This window comes from Tympanuchus pallidicinctus, unplaced genomic scaffold, assembly GCF_026119805.1.
Source record: "Tympanuchus pallidicinctus isolate F22 unplaced genomic scaffold, pur_lepc_1.0 scaffold3, whole genome shotgun sequence".
In the NCBI taxonomy this organism is placed as follows: domain Eukaryota; kingdom Metazoa; phylum Chordata; class Aves; order Galliformes; family Phasianidae; genus Tympanuchus; species Tympanuchus pallidicinctus.
Genome location: NW_026294747.1, coordinates 10836155 through 10853473, shown reverse-complemented (window position 1 = coordinate 10853473; position 17319 = coordinate 10836155). Strand labels below are relative to the sequence as shown.

General features: G+C 37.1%; 1 protein-coding gene across 4 annotated transcripts in view; it reads left to right on the top strand.

Moving 5' to 3' along the window:
• SOX6 (SRY-box transcription factor 6) overlaps positions 1-17319 on the top strand; it is a 372478-nt gene that overhangs the window by 27122 nt on the left and 328037 nt on the right. The window lies entirely within an intron of this gene.

Genomic DNA, 17319 nt, shown 5'->3' with positions numbered 1-17319 from the left:
TTAAATTGCAGACCATCACTCTTTCTTATGCAATATTCTGTAATAAAGATAAGATTTTTTTATACCATTACACGTGCGGTTAGCGATGGTTCTCTCTGTGCTTAAGGCAGCCCTTTCTCCCTGGCTCTCAATGGAGCGTATGTCTGCTTGGTCCATGCCCTGGTGAGGATGCCGACTGCTCAGAACAAATCTCTCATTCGTTCCTTTTTCCCTCCTGCCTGAAGGGGACTTCTCTCTTAGGTAGTGGGCCACACCACTTCATAATGTCAGAAGTTGTGTTGCAGTGAATCTGAGATTAGAGCAAGCTGAGGCAGGCTATGGAATTCACCCATCTTGCTCTGAGTTAACCAGCCATGAGCTCTCACCGTATGTGTAACCAAACATCCGTGTCTCTCATTTGCCATTGCAGCGATAGCAAGTGAGGCCTGAAATCCAAACCCACTTCTTCACAGCACGGTGAAGAAGAAAGTTAAGTTAAATCACGAGAAACTTTCTTTTAATTCATTTTGTCCTTGAATTTTTCTGCGTTTATTTCATCCTGTCTTTCCGTTTTACGACTCAGCAATATATTCTGTCTTGAAAACAACATTAAGTGTAGTTACGCGCACACACACTGAGAGGAGAATATTCCCCCACAGTGTTTACAGCAACACCTCTAGGTGACGGCAGGCAGTAAGCTTTCTTTTTATAGAGCTCCAGACTACAGATCATTAGCTTGATATGGTAGCTCAGTGGTGCAAAGTCATTTGAATATTTATTACCCTGCTTAAGACTTTCTCTTTTCAAGTGGGAAATAATGTGATAAGACCCCCTTTCTGTCCTCTTGCTTGGTATGCTAAAGCACAAATATGTGAAATGGATTTTAATTGTGTTTCCTTGAACCTCTGTTCTAGAAACCAGAAACTTGGATTTTATTTTATTTTTTTAACCAAAAAGTGTGTTGAGAAACTGCTCAAGTCTGCAAAGTCTTTTCTACGATCTTTCCTCAAAGTTTGGTAGGATATTCACCTCCAGAAATGAGTTGAATTTTCAAAATTTAATGTATAAATATTTATATATGACGTACAAAAAAGGCAGCTTTATAAATACACATTTGAATGGGGCACTGTTACTTAAGTAAATTACAAACAAGGTACAAATGTAAAGGCCCCTTAAAACTGGACTCTGCCAACAGTCGTAGATTTTGAGAAATGGTAACAAACCAAACATTGTGTGAAGGAAGGTGTGGGGGGGAAAAAACAACAACCCTATTACAATACGATCAGCAAGACATGAAAGCCAGCAGCAGGCAACAGAAAGGCAGAGGCAGGCTTCTGAATATATTTTAAAGGTAGAACGTTGTCAGTATGTTTTCATTTAGCTATTTTAAGATGTCTGTGTTTCACTTGCTACAGTCACAAATTCTAACTGTGAATAATAGGAATCATTATATGAGTGTAAATGGTTTATTGACTACATTTTTCAGGCTCAAACACACCTTCCTTGTTGGCAGTGGAAAGCAATGAATGAGGCATTTTATTAAAACTGGTGCTTGTGGTTCTAATCAAAGGTCACTGGTTAGCTCTCACTTTCCAGTCTCAGATTTGTCTAGATGTTTGATCAGGGGGCTGCAATGAAATTATTATGACAAAGACTTTGTACTAGGCGGTATCTGTCTGCTGAAACTTGAAAGTCTTTGCCACAGTGATGCTGACAGCATGTGAATGCTGAAAGAATGTGCAAGAAATGTTATGTCTTAAAGAAACCTTTACTAAGTATCATCTTCCCTTTGTGTTACGTTTGAAATCATTTCAGTTACTATTAGGGTACGAATGAAAAGGTGTTTCATTGATTAAAGGTGGCGTGATTTTTTTTTCCAAAGTGTACTGTATGCTTTAAGACAGTCTTCCCATTACTTACTCTGCTCAGTCCCTGCTGCACACAGCAAGTTCATTAACATGCAGATATGCAGTGATTGAAGTCGGGTTGCCTTTTACATTGGAGTTGTCTTGATATAATGAGCTTCTCTTTAATGTTCAAAAAACTGTTGTTACTTTCTAAAAGGGGTTTGTTTGTGAATTTCATTAAATTTAATTCCATCTTCAAACAATTCCACTATTGTTCATTTTACTACAATTAACATGCTTGTTGGTACTAAAAACTATCTATATTTTAAACAGATGCATTTTAACTTTTAGGCAACGTGTGGTGGGGGGGTTGTTATTAATGTTGAATGAGAAACCTGCTACTTAACTGAACGGATTCAATATTTTAATTGGTGCCCATGTGCAAAAGTAGTAGGGTAAAAGTAGGTTAGGGTTAGTCTTACTGTTCTTCCTCTTCAGCTAGGATAGGCAGCATTCTGACGTGGAGAGAGAAAAAACACACTTACCATCACCCTATCTAGGCCAACCTCACTTTGTTATATTGGGCCTGACAAGTGAGAAGTGGGATGCATTGGTCAGATAGCCTGTCTTTGGTGATGAGAGGAAGATGAGTTGTAAACTTAAATGGTTGTTTGTAATTTTCTGCAAATCTCTTTTCGTGTGTAAAGATTTAGTCATTTGGGAAAAAAAAAAAAAGTTCACTTGCAGTGAAGTCAAAAGATGGTGAGCATCCAGGAGCTGAGATTTTGAGTCTTCTGAGGCTTCTATGTGGTTTCACAGCCCATCAGGTGCCAGTGGCTCCTGGAAATCACAAAAAAGAGGCGTGGTATTTAACAAGTGATTTGCTTGGCCTGGGGGGGGGGAGAAAGGGAAGGTGCTGTTGGAAGAACTAGTTTGGAAGGAAGTAATTTTACTTTTCAATAGTTGACACTTCAGCAATCTGTATCTCTTCAGTGGCACAGTGTCACTGTTCACAAAGTCTCTCAGGGATTTGGAGAACATGCGATGTATTTGAAGCTGCATTACAATGATAATGGCACAGAAGCAAGCAGAAACTTAACAAATAAGGCAGGGTAAGATGAAATAATTTTGCATCTTGCTGTGCTAATTTATTTTTTATAAAATCTGTGACTTTTAAAACTGTATTTTTGGGGCAGTTTTATATGTAATATAATTTTTACCTGTAAAATAGCGGTGTTGACACCTGGTCTTGATAGAAAGAAAACACTGTGATCTTTCTTTTAATTTTCATAATCTACATAAGAACAGTATAATTGCAGGTAACCCAGATTACCATGGTATAATTTGTTTTCTGTGGTTTTCTGAAGAAAATGAGGTACAGAAGTGTTAAATCTAGTTGGTCAACAAAAAAAATCCTACAGTGGCTTTGGCACTACTAAATGGGAAAGATGTAGATTGACTTCTAGACACTGCTAGCAAAAAGCCTGGTGCAGATAAGTGACCCATTTGACGTGCATATGGTACTGAAAGTAGCTCCAAGAAGTATTCCAAGTAGATGGAGTACTGTTTTGTTACAATTTGGATACTTCTGTTAAAGAAATATATGTATCTTTTTCATTTGTGCTTATGCAACAAATGGAAGTTACTAAAATACTCTATGATTATTAATAGAACTATTTATTCAATGTTGTTGCAGTTCCAATGTTTCTTTTTCTCATCACCTTCATTCTATTTTCAAATGGCCCTTTTGGCTTCCTCTCCCGTTTCTGGGAAAGCATTCCCTAGGTTGATAGAGCCATCACAATCTGTTTCATTAATACTGAATCAATTTTCTCTACCTAACTTACTGTGCTTCTGTAATGATCTGAATACTGTATGACAAGAGTCTACACTAAACCTTACTGAAACTCTCAAGATTAACTTCCCTCAAAATGTAATTCTGAGTTGTGTCCCAAACTGTGTTGAAATGAAAAAAAAGAAATTTCTCTAATTTTTCTCTGTATAGTTTATCTAACTTCAGGCTTTCTTTTGCACTGAGTAGAGAGAGATGGTCTGTCTGCATAGCTTTTATGGTTTTGGGGATGTCAGTAATGGTACAGAAAGCCTTAGTTCCTAATCTAGGCAGTTAAGCTAGGTATCTGAAGTTAGGTGGTGTGAATATTGCCTGATGAAAATTTACAGTTTCCTGGTAACGACACAGCATAAGAGTCAAAAATAGACATCTTAGAACTAGAAAGCTGAATTCAGGAAGGACATTTATTGAAAATTGAAAGACTTGATCCTTACGAACATCCTTCGTATATGTTTGGGCCCAAAGTCACTTATAGAGCCCCATTAAAGTAAAATAAGATTTTTCTTGGGCTCATGTCTTACCTGTTGCGTAGCTCCAGTAACAAAATCGGGCCTGCAGCTGAGCCTCCCCTCACCGAATTTTGTTTCCTTTTTCTTTTAAGATGTTTTTCTCATATCTTGTCCTTCGAAAGCAGACGAGTTAATACATCACTCAGAGGAGTAATTATTTGCTTTGCCTTTTTGGATGATCACTGTGCCAATTAATATTTTCTGTTTGGTTGTGTTTTTCTTTTTTTTTTAAAGTCTTAAAAAATATTTAAATGCTTCCATATGAAAGCAACTAGAGACTCCAAGGAGAACAGTAACTGCAAGTATGTACAGTGCCTGCCTGAAATGACTTTATAGTTTGTTAAAATCAAATGACATTCAGTACGGATACTATGAAGAGAAAAATCAAAATAGACACCTAATTATAATTACATTTTTTCCTGTCATTATATCCGTACGTGCAGAACAACTGATTTGAGATCACAACAGCTCAATTTGGTAGGTACAAAGGTTTTTCCTTCCTTTTTTCATCATCTGCAGGATGTAATGTAATTTCTTATACTGACCAGAGTCTGAAATTTCCTCAAGTCAATGCATGTGTTACCTAAATTAATGGAATTAGTGGAATTAATTAGTAATATATGAATACTACTAAGGACACTACAGATTAATCATACAACTAAAATTCAAAGGTTAAGCCTCTAACTTGGCCTCATTGTTCATAGATGGCTCTGCCAACCAGACTAAGCTGTGTTAGCTTACATTGTCATCGTTATGGAAGGAATGTAATTGAGAACTAAGAACAACTGTTAAGTGAGAGAGAGAAAGATACAATCCTGTGATAGGCTTTACAATTTTTGAATCCAAAATGCATTGGCTTTCTTCCAGATTTTTACGACCTTTTTGAAATTATAGTTCAAACTGCCAGATTCTTTGTTAGGCACAAAATAAGGTGTATGTATGAAACTAGCTGTTCTGTATCCAACTCTCAGTGTGCAACGGGGCTGCAAATAGGAACACTACAGGAGCACTTCAGTCTGTATACAGAGTGGCAGAGAAGGACTGAACGCAACAGGTGTCTCTGTCGTCTGTTTCCATACATTTCTGAAGCCAGTTAGTCCTCACTGGAAAGGACTGTATGCTGCGTATACATTAAAACGTGTGCGTGAGTAAGCACGTGTATTTGTGTGATACTGTGGGAAATGTTTGGGTAGTTGTTAGAAAACAGCTTGTTTCAAAGCTAAGCCAAAAAAAGAAAAAGAAAAAAAAAGCCCTCACCCTCCCTCACCCTCAAAAAGCCACTTAGAGTGAGAGTCAGAAACCTGCTAACTTCAGGGGTGCGTAAACTCCTGCATGAATACTGGGGAGGTACTACTGAGTGTGGAAACTTATCAGTGATATGTATTGGTCAAGAAATGTCTCAGGAAAAACCAAACCAAAGCCCATAAATGTATGGTACAAATACTCCCTTAGGGAAGTCTTACTAAAATGATGACATGGAACTGGGGTGATGTTTTCAGAATAGGAAGGTCTCAAGTTAGAGTTTTGTCTCACACTGAGGCTTCCAAATGGCTGTAGTCTCTTTCTGAATAGTGCTTGCTATTAGAATTATTTGGCAGACATCTCCCAGAGTCCAGCTGCCTTTGATTTGGTGGCTAAAATATGGATGTGGGAGCCTTGCTTTAGATCGTGGGTGTCCAACCATTTGGCACCACTGAGTGGAAAGGAATTGTCATTGGCTGCATATAGAATATATATAATGCAATGTCTGTAATGTATATAATGCAATATGCATAATGCAGTTAATGTATGCAAGTAACAAACCTTCTTTTATTTTTTATTTTTTTTATTAAAACAAAACAAAGAGGGCAACAAAAACATTAAAACTAGGAGGCTGGACACATATATTTTAGCTGCTCTTGTTTCAGCAGTTTTACCAGTTATGCTTTAGGAAGGGCTAACGTCGGTGCCAGTCTCACCATGCTGTTATCTATAATTCATCCTACATTTATAGCAAATCTCATTGCTTGTGGATTCTCAGAGGAAGAGTGTATAGTGCAGGTGGGACTGTATCTGATTATGAGCCGTTTGTACATAGGTTCCCCAGTTTAACATAGATAATGCCTTGATACGAGCACAAGCAGGACAAATGTAGTGTGCCAGTAGCACGAAAGATGTAGAGATTGTAAATACTGTAAATCTTTCAAAAAATTGTTCAGAAATAGGGCTGGCCTTTTGTAAATCATATAAACCAGGCTATCAGCTTTGGAATTTTTCCTCCAATGTTTTTGACTTTTCACACGAGGCTCTCTTTTCAAAATGTCAGTTACATACCATGTTTTAGATCAGGTTCTTTTTGCTTTACACGTCCCTGGGATATGGGGAGCAAAAAGCCTTTTTACCACTTTATCTCTGTGGTTTTGGATAATTTGTCAAAAATTACTGATTTATTCTGAAGTTCACAGAGGCAAATAGAAGAATTGATATATTTTTTTTAACTTTCTTTTTGAAAATTGCTTTGTGAATAAAGCACGCCAAAATGTAAGCAAAATGTGAAACACAGATTTGGTTATCTAAACTAATTGAATTAATTCCAATAACTCCCTGGAGGAGAGCAGGAAGACGTTAAACACGTTCTGTTTGGTCGGACTCTGCTTTCAAGGCACATTTTTGTCCATATCTAAATTATTTACCTGCCACTGCTTTTACTTTAGCACTTTATAGATAAAGGTTTTGGCACACCCTCTAGGCTGGAGGATACCACACAGCGTGCGTCTATATCAGATATGCTGTAACTGAGGAGACTTTTCTCTGACCGAAAATGCTCAAGATCTTCCTAACCCTTGTGCCTCACCCAACATGGAAATATACTTACTGACTTATGTTCTAGGGTTTTTGATATTAGCACATCAGACTGTGAGAGGGGGAGAAGGTGTGAAAAAGGGTGAAGCTGCAGCTTAGTATTTTCAAATTGCTAGAAAGATTTTTAAACCTCTTAAAGAAGCACATGACAAAACAGTCTGTCAGAAATGCCAGCAGGTGTGGATCTGAAAAGAAATGCATTGTCCTAAAACCATCCCTAAAACTTGCAGGAATGGGCGGCGCAGGAGGCTGAACTGCTGCTGCTTTGCTGCCTGAGTGCAAGTCACTCTGCAGACACAACATGCCCCAAGATGAGCTTTTCACAGTTAGGTGGCAGGCTGATAAGCAGCTTGGTTTTTTGGAGCCCGGTTTAAAAGTCATTCTAGCAGAGGTATTTTGCATTCGCAGATAGAGGTACATTGTTCCATACATTTGCTGTTTGCAGCAACACATGTTGCTTTCTGATAACAAGATACTGCTTTCAAGAGCAGGTCTTTGTTGCTGTATTAGCAGCAGGAATGTTCTGGACTTAGCACTAATGCCTATAACCCATATTGCACTGGGAAATCATGCTTTAGGCAAATGTAAATTCCATTGAAATTTAGTTTCAATTCTATGCTACACTCAGGTATGATGTGATTGCACACCAGAATAAGGCACTGGAGAACAGTTTATAGATAGAAAAAGCTGTGAAGAAAAGCTGATTCACTAATTATCCTCCAGCCTAGTTATCTAGGCATCATTAGGAATAGAGAACCAAATACTGTTTTCTTTAACCTAGATATTGACAGGCTGATTGATGTCATTTTAAATATAGGCTTTCTAAAATGGGCAAGCATGTGTGTATGTATGTACGTAGTACACATGTACACATGTGTTGCAGGGAGAATGGAACTGGCCAACCAGCTTGTCCTGACGACTATTATGAAGGGATCTGATATGTTTTGACTTCCTTACACCGTGTCCAACTTATGATTCTATTCTTGATGGCATCAGGGTTTGAGCAAGGTGCCTCACTACTCCTAGGTCATCGTGATTTGCTATTACGTTAATGACAGGAATTACTAAAAATCTTTGCCACTTTATTGACCATTTAAAGTGCTTAACATTTCTAAATGAATACGTGCTTTGCGAAGGTTTGTCCAGAAAAACATTTCAAAAAGCAGTTCAAAAGAACAGTGTGGAAATATGCAAGTCAAACTATGATTTATAGTATTATTTTTATAAGTTGCAACCGCAAAAATAATCATGCTGCTGGAGCCAACAGCAGTATTTTGAAATTGTAGGACCTAATGTATGAGGTTATTGCATATGAATGGAGAGATATGTTATTGCAATGATATATTTTATTACTTGCTTCTGTTTTTATTAAGGATAATGAAAACCTTCTGTTTGGGCCTGTGAACAAAACTAATGTGACCTTTCATGTGACCCACCTGTTGTGCTTTCACAATCGATAATAGTTACCTCATGTTAGGGTGATCTGGAAAATAACAGCGTGCCAGCACCACAGAAAATAACATTTGTGTTTCTGTAGCTTGAATTTGTATTTGTCTCAGATCTGAAATTAAGGAAAATATGTGTTTCGTAACAAAGTGCTTAAAAGGCAAAATATTATTGTAAGAGCATTGTCTCTATTACTAACTGATAGAATTTAAGAGACATTCAGCTGCTGAATCATAGCTGAAAATTTGCAGAATTGGCTTAAAATCTGTGATTCTTAGTAGCACTAAAGATGGTGGGGAAATCCAATTAGCTGTTTGGAAAATGTGGAGAGTAAAATTATTAAAAATGCCAGTGTATATGGATGCAGATTTTCACACTTACTCATTTAGAAATAACAACATGCAACATCATATTTATTTATTTATTTATTCTTGAAAAACCTTAAAAGGCTTAATTATTTCTAGACGTTGTTCTCCCAGTTGCACTTAGGTCTTGATCCTGGAAACAAACACTGCAACGTGGGTAGCACAGCGTTGTTCTTCTAAAGGTGCCTGATAAGTATATTAGACTTGCATTGGGGTGACTTATAGGTTATGAGCATAAGTATTTGCAGGATCAGGACCCTGATTTCAAAGAGGTTTTCACATGTGAATTTGAAGTACATGCGCTACTGCTGAATTTGCTCAGCAGACCAGAAAGGCTCTTTCCCTTTGGAGCCCTTATGTTTTATCTGGTCAATGGCTTGCAAGCTAAGAAGGATTTACACATTGGATCAATGATCCATGAAATAAGGGGGATTTCCACAATGTCTCTCAGTGACAAGTTACAGTGTGGCCACACAGTATGCAGTTTCAGAAGTAATGTGTATGCAGAGATTCATTATAAATGATTATTACGTGATGCTGCCTAATGGTCAGGGAAGTATATAAATAACGTATTATGTATGTTAGAGGGAACTTTGTCATTCCACACCTCTTTTGTTTGGATTGAAAAATGTTTATACATTCTGTATTCTGTACCAATAGCCAGCATTGTTTTACATATGTAGATCAACAGAAGTCAGACCTAGACCATGTCCAGTTAGCACAAGAGGTCTCTTCAGTGCTATTCTTTTCTTAAATTCATGTTAATTAATTCTTTGTTTTTTGACCAAGTGAATGTCGCAGGTACTGAAGATCAGTGGTTAGCTGAAGTTATAAAATGGAATCAAATGTCCAAAACTGAAAGTGTCCTCCCAGCAGCACTGTTGTGGCTGAGCAGTGAGTCTGTCAAGTTGAGTGCCTCCTGATGGCAACTGCAAAATTATGACATAGGGAGAGGGGTATCCTACTAAGTGGGCAAGGCTTGATCAAAAGCCCCTTTGAAGTCAATAGAAAGATTCCTACTGACTTACAGGTTTTGGAATAACATAATTATTATGAGATACTTGATCAGGCAAGAAATAAGCTTCTTATTACCCAGTTACGTTCAATGGCAGCTTTAGGCCTATGACTCCTATGTGAGTTGGACTCCTTATCTCCCAGGAACTCCATGCTACAGATGGACCCCCTGACAGGAGCAGTGTCACACATTCTTATCCGCAGTTCCTTCTCTTGCCTTAGGGGTCTGACCCTAAGTTGTAGTTCAGCTCTAACTTTGTGAGTCTGCCAGCTGGCTCATATCTTATGTTTCCCATTATCTCACTGGAAGAATGAGGCAAACCATGCAGTAAACCACAAATCTCATCTCTGAATCTGGCCATCTTGTCAGAACTAGGGGCAGACTGAGTATTGCCATGCAGAGACCCCATATGTCTGGATCTGACCTTTGTTGGGGTGAATGTTTCAGCTGTACTAGCAAGAAGATTTTGGTTTCAGTGAGACTTCTTTATTACACGAGGCTAAACTGTGCAAATGATATGGTTTGAAGCTATGTGGTTTTTGTAGAGTCTCCATTGGACCCTTATGGGGGGGGTACAGGACTGCTTTGGTCTTCTTCAGCCCATTTGTTAATCACTCTTCCCTGCATAAGAAAGCCTCTGGGGGCACGTGGCTACGGTAAGGAAATGTCACTAAGAAAGACAAATGATTCTTCCAGAAGATTTCTTGACAAGCACCGTTTTACTGCAGTTTACCTTCAGCAGTATGTGAAGGATCACTTAGTATTCCTTGGAAAAAAGAGAATATTAGAAGCATGATGAACAAGTTACAGATTCAAAGCGCTGTTTATAGTGTGTCTCACGCAGCTGTTTTTAAGGCACTTGGATTTCACTATTCCTTTTTATTCTTGTTGGACTTCTTTAAAAAAAAATCTCTCAAAAATGTTTGCAGTTGAGATAATTTAAGTAGTTGAATGGGTAGACATATCATATTAGAAAGAAAAACAAAATCTGTAGTAAGAAATCTTGCACCTGTTTTTCAGTAATGGTGTAGTTCTGTGACTTCATATTAGGGTTTATTGCAGTTGGTTTTTTTCCCTATGGCTGCTAGCAGCAGTGTTCTTAATCATAGTTGAAGAAGTATGTATTTATAGAGCTTGGAAAAGGAGAACATGTAAAACAACCCTTTCCACACACTTCTGATGACATTTACTTGGTTATATATTTATGCTGTGAAGTTTTAGGTTAGAGAAAACAGAGAATGCCAGCGTTTCATATTTTGCTTTTAACATCTTTCTTTGCATTTTTCCCCCTAATAGTCTTCAATTTTTAACAGACAAGCCATTTTCACACTGCTCTGTGTTTGTTTACTCAAGGCTAAGGCAAAAAAGATCTCATTTTTAAATAGTGGATTGGCAGGGTTTTCTGCTGGTCTAATCTCTAGAAGGTGTCTTTGTACCATGACTGTTTTATTGGATGCTGAAGAGACACATATCTTTAATTTATTTATGAAACAGTCCGTATTGAAGATAATTAGAGTGCTGATTGATATTTTCTATTAAGGCAGATAAGCAGCATTAGATTCTACACATAATAATAGTGATATTTGATTAAAAAAACCTAACACAGTAGTTTTCATATACTAGGAATATTTGTCAGTCACATTCATCTAATGTGTTATTCCCTTCCCAGATCTTTTCCCTGTTGTGTCCTTATTGCAGCAATCACCAAAACCATTTCAAGAGTTTAATTTAGACTGAAATGATTCTCCATAGAATAAACAGAATATCTCACCTGTGAAGGATGATTACTTTTTCTCAATTTGTTTAAAAAGGAAAGACCTTTGTTATTCACAAGTGTTCTACGTGCAAGTTTTTATGTGGAGATATTTTATGTAAACAAAACATTGCTGTACATAAGTACTGTCAGCAATTAACTCTTTCATATTATTGGCCCTGAAACGTAAGGATCAGCATCTTGATTTGAGCCATCACTTGGCCAAATATTGTTATTCTTTTACTGTGAAGATATTTTTTTCTGATTATTTGCTGAGTAATGGTGGTGTGCTGTGTTGAAAAAGGGCATTTCAGAGGCCATTAATAAGTTGAACATTAAAAGACAGTAGTGCTATAGGTAAGACTAGACAAGACAAGAGAGAGCTTGTGTAAGTATTAACTTAGAGAAGTGATACATAGGTCTCTCTGAAAGTAATGCCTCCTATTTATTTACATGGAAACTGCAACAGATTGAAAGAGCACAATAACACTATTTGATGGAGCAAAATCTCAGGTACAAAACACTGTTTTTCAACATAGAGTCATCAGCAATGAACAAAAACCTGCATGCCACGCTCATGAAATCTGTATCGGCAGAGGTGACCTTCTGTCACCACTGTTGAAATGCATCACTGTGCTCACATCCGTGTTCTGGTCTCCATAAATGTTTTGCAAGTGTTGATGAATGTCAATGGGTGCAGTTTTTTCCCACATAGAGAAATGCTTCGTCCACATTTGTCTGTCAGACGTCTTTTTGTCAGGCTGGCCCTCCATTGCCTTCTGTTGCATGGCAACAAAATGTAATGCAATATAGGCAGGAAGGTTCAACATCTACTGCCATACCACCACCATCTGACTGTGGCGTTGTGGGCCAACATAATTAAATAGGGGAAATTACTTTCAGAGCCGTCTTCATACATCATCTTTATATGGAAACACTTCATCCGCTTAGGCATACAGCTCAACGTTGCTGTTAAAGCAGCTTGGTTTTGGTGAATCTTTCACTCAAGTGCTCATTTGCACACATCTAATTGAATGCATTTAAGGATGGAGAGTCAAATTCTTCACCTGCATGCATTCTGGCTCACTCCCCATTGACAACGCTACCGCAGATTTGCCTTGCAAATGAGAGTAGAACTGCCATGAACTGAGGCAAATGAATTTCCATGGTATTCACAGCAAGAACAGAGCCAGAGGATCTACTGTGGTATGTCTCTTAACTATCTATTGCAGGGTGCACGGAAGTTGTATAGCTTTGGTAGGCACCAAAATTGTAGGTCATCAGTGATGGATTCTAAACAGGCCTGTGGCCGTACCTACCCTGCTGCTCTACTTGACCATCTCTAACTTGAGATAAGAACAGCTAATTCATGTGGCATCAAACTAGTGCAGCTATCTAGTAACAACAGGGTCTTTCAATATAGTTTGTCTGAATATCCAGTGTTCTCCTTTGTAATTAAATGGATATTTGGATGTCAAATTCCGTATATCTGCTTCTGTGAAAAGATGTGATTCATATTTCTTATGCCTGCCTGAATCAGTGAATTCCCATTTATTTTTTAGTGAGTAAAAATCTTTGCTAGTGGCCTGAAACAGGCCAAATATGCTACTGTTGCTGTGTCTTAGGGCTCTTCTGAGACCCACTGTATTCTTTAGTGTCAGTTATATATCTTAGATCTCTTTAGAAGAGGCTATGTTTTTCAGTCTTGAAAGTTTTATGTGAAAATTGCATACTTTAATTAATTTGCTATTGGCTGATTGTTTCTTGTAGCTACTACCAAGTTTGCAAGTTCAAGAAGTTTGAAATCTTGAAAAGTGGCTACTTTAAGAAATAATTTATTTTACATGCTTTTTAATACCTCCTGCAATTTGCTACCAGTTTCTGTTTTTTTCTTTGAAGAATTTGGCTGTCTTTTTTCATATTCAGTGTTCTCTCTGGCCATGCTTCACTGCACTGTCTTACTACTTTTCATGGGAACAGACTTCTGTTCATACTGAATATGTTCTGTATTAAAAATATCAAAAAATCAAAAGGTAGTTTTGGTGTAACCAAAAATATATTGCTGACAGGACTTCTGTTCATAAAAAGGAAAAAAGAAAAAGACTAGGGGTTTTGTGAAAGATTGAACTTGTAGATTCCCTTAGTGTTTTAAGAGCTGAAAAAGGTAAAGAGTCATTTTCTCATTTTTCTTGAGTATCTCTCAATTGAGAGTATTTGGCTCGCTGTGCACGTAGATACACATGTGGGAGTTCATGAATGCAAGTCCTATAATTTAATGTTATGTAGTCTCTTAACAAAAATAATGCCTCCAAAAGCACTTGGCACTTAAGCTTTTTTGTTAGAGATTAAGAAACAGTATTATCTTCTTTCATAATTTTCTTGTAGTTAATTATTAAACAGGGAGGAACCTCAAACACATGCAAAATTAGATGGAATATAATGGTTTTCAACCAGATCCTGGAAAAAATTATCCTTTGCAGCTGTGCTGGTAAGGATTTCTTTCCTTACCCTTTTTCTCCAGTTTCTTCTTTATTCCTTCCAAGTTCCTTGTCATTACATGGCAGTGTCACCTAAACTGTTTAAAAAATAGGAGACTGGGGACAATTCTAGAGAGCCAGCTTCCATACCTAAGCCTGACTGGCTCACCGAGCTTTTCCAGTTCACTGGTGCAAGCACAAGCATTGAATGGATCATATACGGCTCTAATTCCAGCTTGACTGGCAGTTATTCCTTGAATTGCCTAATTTTACATATGATTAATTTTTAATTCCTAAATCACAACATCAACTGTGTGTGTATTATATTACTGTAAAAGTATGCTAATAATAGGCAGTGATTAACTTAAAGTGTGAGCTTTGTTTTTGCTGGTAGGCCAGAGTGCAACCACTGCGGCTTATGTGGGAACTTCTGGTTTGCAGCTGAAAGCAGTATGCATCCTGAAGCAAAAGAAAAGTGATGCAGATATTTTGGGTGTAACTAGAATAACATGACAAGGTTTATAACTACAGCAAGATATAGCAAAAAACCTAAGTTTCTGCAGTTATTTCTGTGCTGATTCTACTTTCTGACTCACAGCTGTAAAGGCCAAAGCATACAGACGTGCATATACTGGTACCCTTGGGGGACCTTGGGAGATCAGTGCTGTGTCCTGCTCCCATTTTCTAGGTAGGAATGGGGCCAGCAAGATACATCACTGCATACATCCTATGCTGTTTATATCCACCAGCTTCCCTATGTCTTCAGAGTGCAATTGTAGAAGAAACTGTGCTCTGGACTCATGACTGGCTAGTATGCTTTGCAAGAACTGTTTTTGAGAGCTGGCCTCTTGGGCAATGAGAATTTAGGTCTACTGCTTCTTCTAGTCATTGTACAGAATCTGCGTCAAAAATATGTCAGAATGGACAACCTTATGGATTGTAACCCACTGGGTTTTCTTGAGGAAAAAGAGAACCAAGCACATATTATGAATTGATTTTTTTTTTTTTTTTTTTTTTTTTTTTTTAAAGTGGGTAGGGTTAGGATGTCTATTTTTTAATATAGATATTAGAACAAATTACTTGCCTCATGCTGTTTCTCCCATTTCTGTGAAGTTAGCATGTCATAAAACTGAAGTAACACGTTAGTGAATCTGCTCCACTGTGTGTAGAATGGAGCTGTTTGCTGTAAATTTAAAATTGAAATATTTATTCTGCTGGCCTGAAAGCACCATCATCTTTTGCTGTGAAAGATTTTCTGTTGTTGTAGCAGTTGCTCAAGATTCTAAGGTGTAAGATGAATCATTTCCCTTTTAATTCATACGCATTTTGAGTTGATTGTTCCTTTTGAGGATGATGTGAAATCATCACATTGTGGTTGTTACATGTCACTGTGATGACACTAATTGAAATAAAGGGGACGCTCCATTATGATTTGTAAGATGACATTAATCTGATTATTGTGTAAATATTTTCCTTCTTTTCACTGTACTGGCAGAGAGGAAAGTCACACTGTTGCTCAAAAAATATGAGAACGTAAGTGGATAACAATATGCTATTTGCTATGATATTGTTGGCTGAGATAAAATTAGAGAAAAAAAACTGCTGGAAGTGAACGGACCATATTTGTTTTTTAAATTTAGGATGTTAGAAAATCTGCTCTGAAATTCTGTATAAAAACAAGGATGTAATGTGCAGTTTGTTTTTGCCAAGAGAAGAGATACACACTCTTTGGAGTGTCACCCAATGAGAATGACACTCTGTGTACTCAAATGTTTATTTACTTGCTCATATATTACATTTAGACTGTCTGATGGCTTGTCATGTAAAGATGAACAGGTTTGCAATTCTTCATATGCACCCGTAGATTTCTTCCCAAATTGAATGGTTCTAATTTCTCACTTTCATTAATTCTGCTGCCATTTATTACTATACAGATACATTTTTATATGATTACATATTTTTTCCCATCTCTTTCTTGTATCTTATTATTTGATTAAATTTATTTCTTCATAATTTGTGGGTTTTTTTTTTTTTGTTGTCATTGTTGTTGAGGGACAAATCTTACAAAGTTACCTGTAAAAAAAATAACAGCCTTGTCTGCTTTCTATTTGATTTTTTATATAAATTTCTGATTGATTTTCTGATTAAAATTTGGTTCAGTTTTCTGTGTTTACTGTTATCCAATCTGTAATTTTTTTTCACTGCATCATTCAAATTTCTACATATGAAGTCTTTGATGGATGAAAATCTGTGTTCTGGGAGGATGTTTTGCTTTAAAACTTTTTTTTTGTTGTTTATATGCTATTTGTCATATGGAATGTAGCAGCTTATTTGTTTGGTTGGATCCTTTGATTGTTCTTTTCATATATTTTCACTAATTTCAGATCAATTGATCCATGTGGACACCAAACAAACTAAATAAACATCTTCAAGAGAAGCATGTTTCTCTCCCCAGGGTTCTACATGAAACACATTCCTTAAAGAATAAAATCCCACACGTAGGTTTGCATCATTTCCTGTCCTTGTACGTGGATTGTTTGTATGCAAGGTCCACTTAATGCAGACCTGATCTCATAGTTCAGAAAGGTAACCGATATATCTAGATCTGAGAATTATCGATCATCACTTTAAATGCTCTCTCTGCTTTCTTTCTGCTATCCATACTGTCCTGAGAAATCTGAGCATAACACTGCTGCATATGTTTTCATCTTTTGCCACAAATATTGACAAAATCAGTGAAAAAAAGAAAAAAAAGTTACAGGCAAACTGCAAGGGAAACTTCTGAATGCTCTTGGAAGAGTGCTCAGTGTTTCTGTGTTCTTATCATGTTTTCTTTTATGTAGATTTTCTTGAGAAGCAATCCAGAAAGGAGTTTAGTATTACTCAAGTGTAACCATATTCTTGCCTTCTCCTTTCACTTTTTAAATGCTCCTGCATTTAGAGGTGTTCTCGTATTATTACTGTATTTGCAGAGTCCGTAAAATAAACGTAGTGGAAGAATCTGATGCAAAATATTCTTGACGTGGTCCTTCTTCAGATTATTATTGTGCAATGATTTTTTTTTTTAATTTCTTTTTTTACTTCAAACAGTTTAATTTCTTGTGGGTCCTTAGTTTTAATTTCAAAGTCAGATGTCTTAAAACGGAGTTTCAAATGAAGGCAATTCATTTTACCCCTAATTTGTTGGATTATGCTCTGAATTATCAACATATAGAGAGAAGAATTATGAAATTGC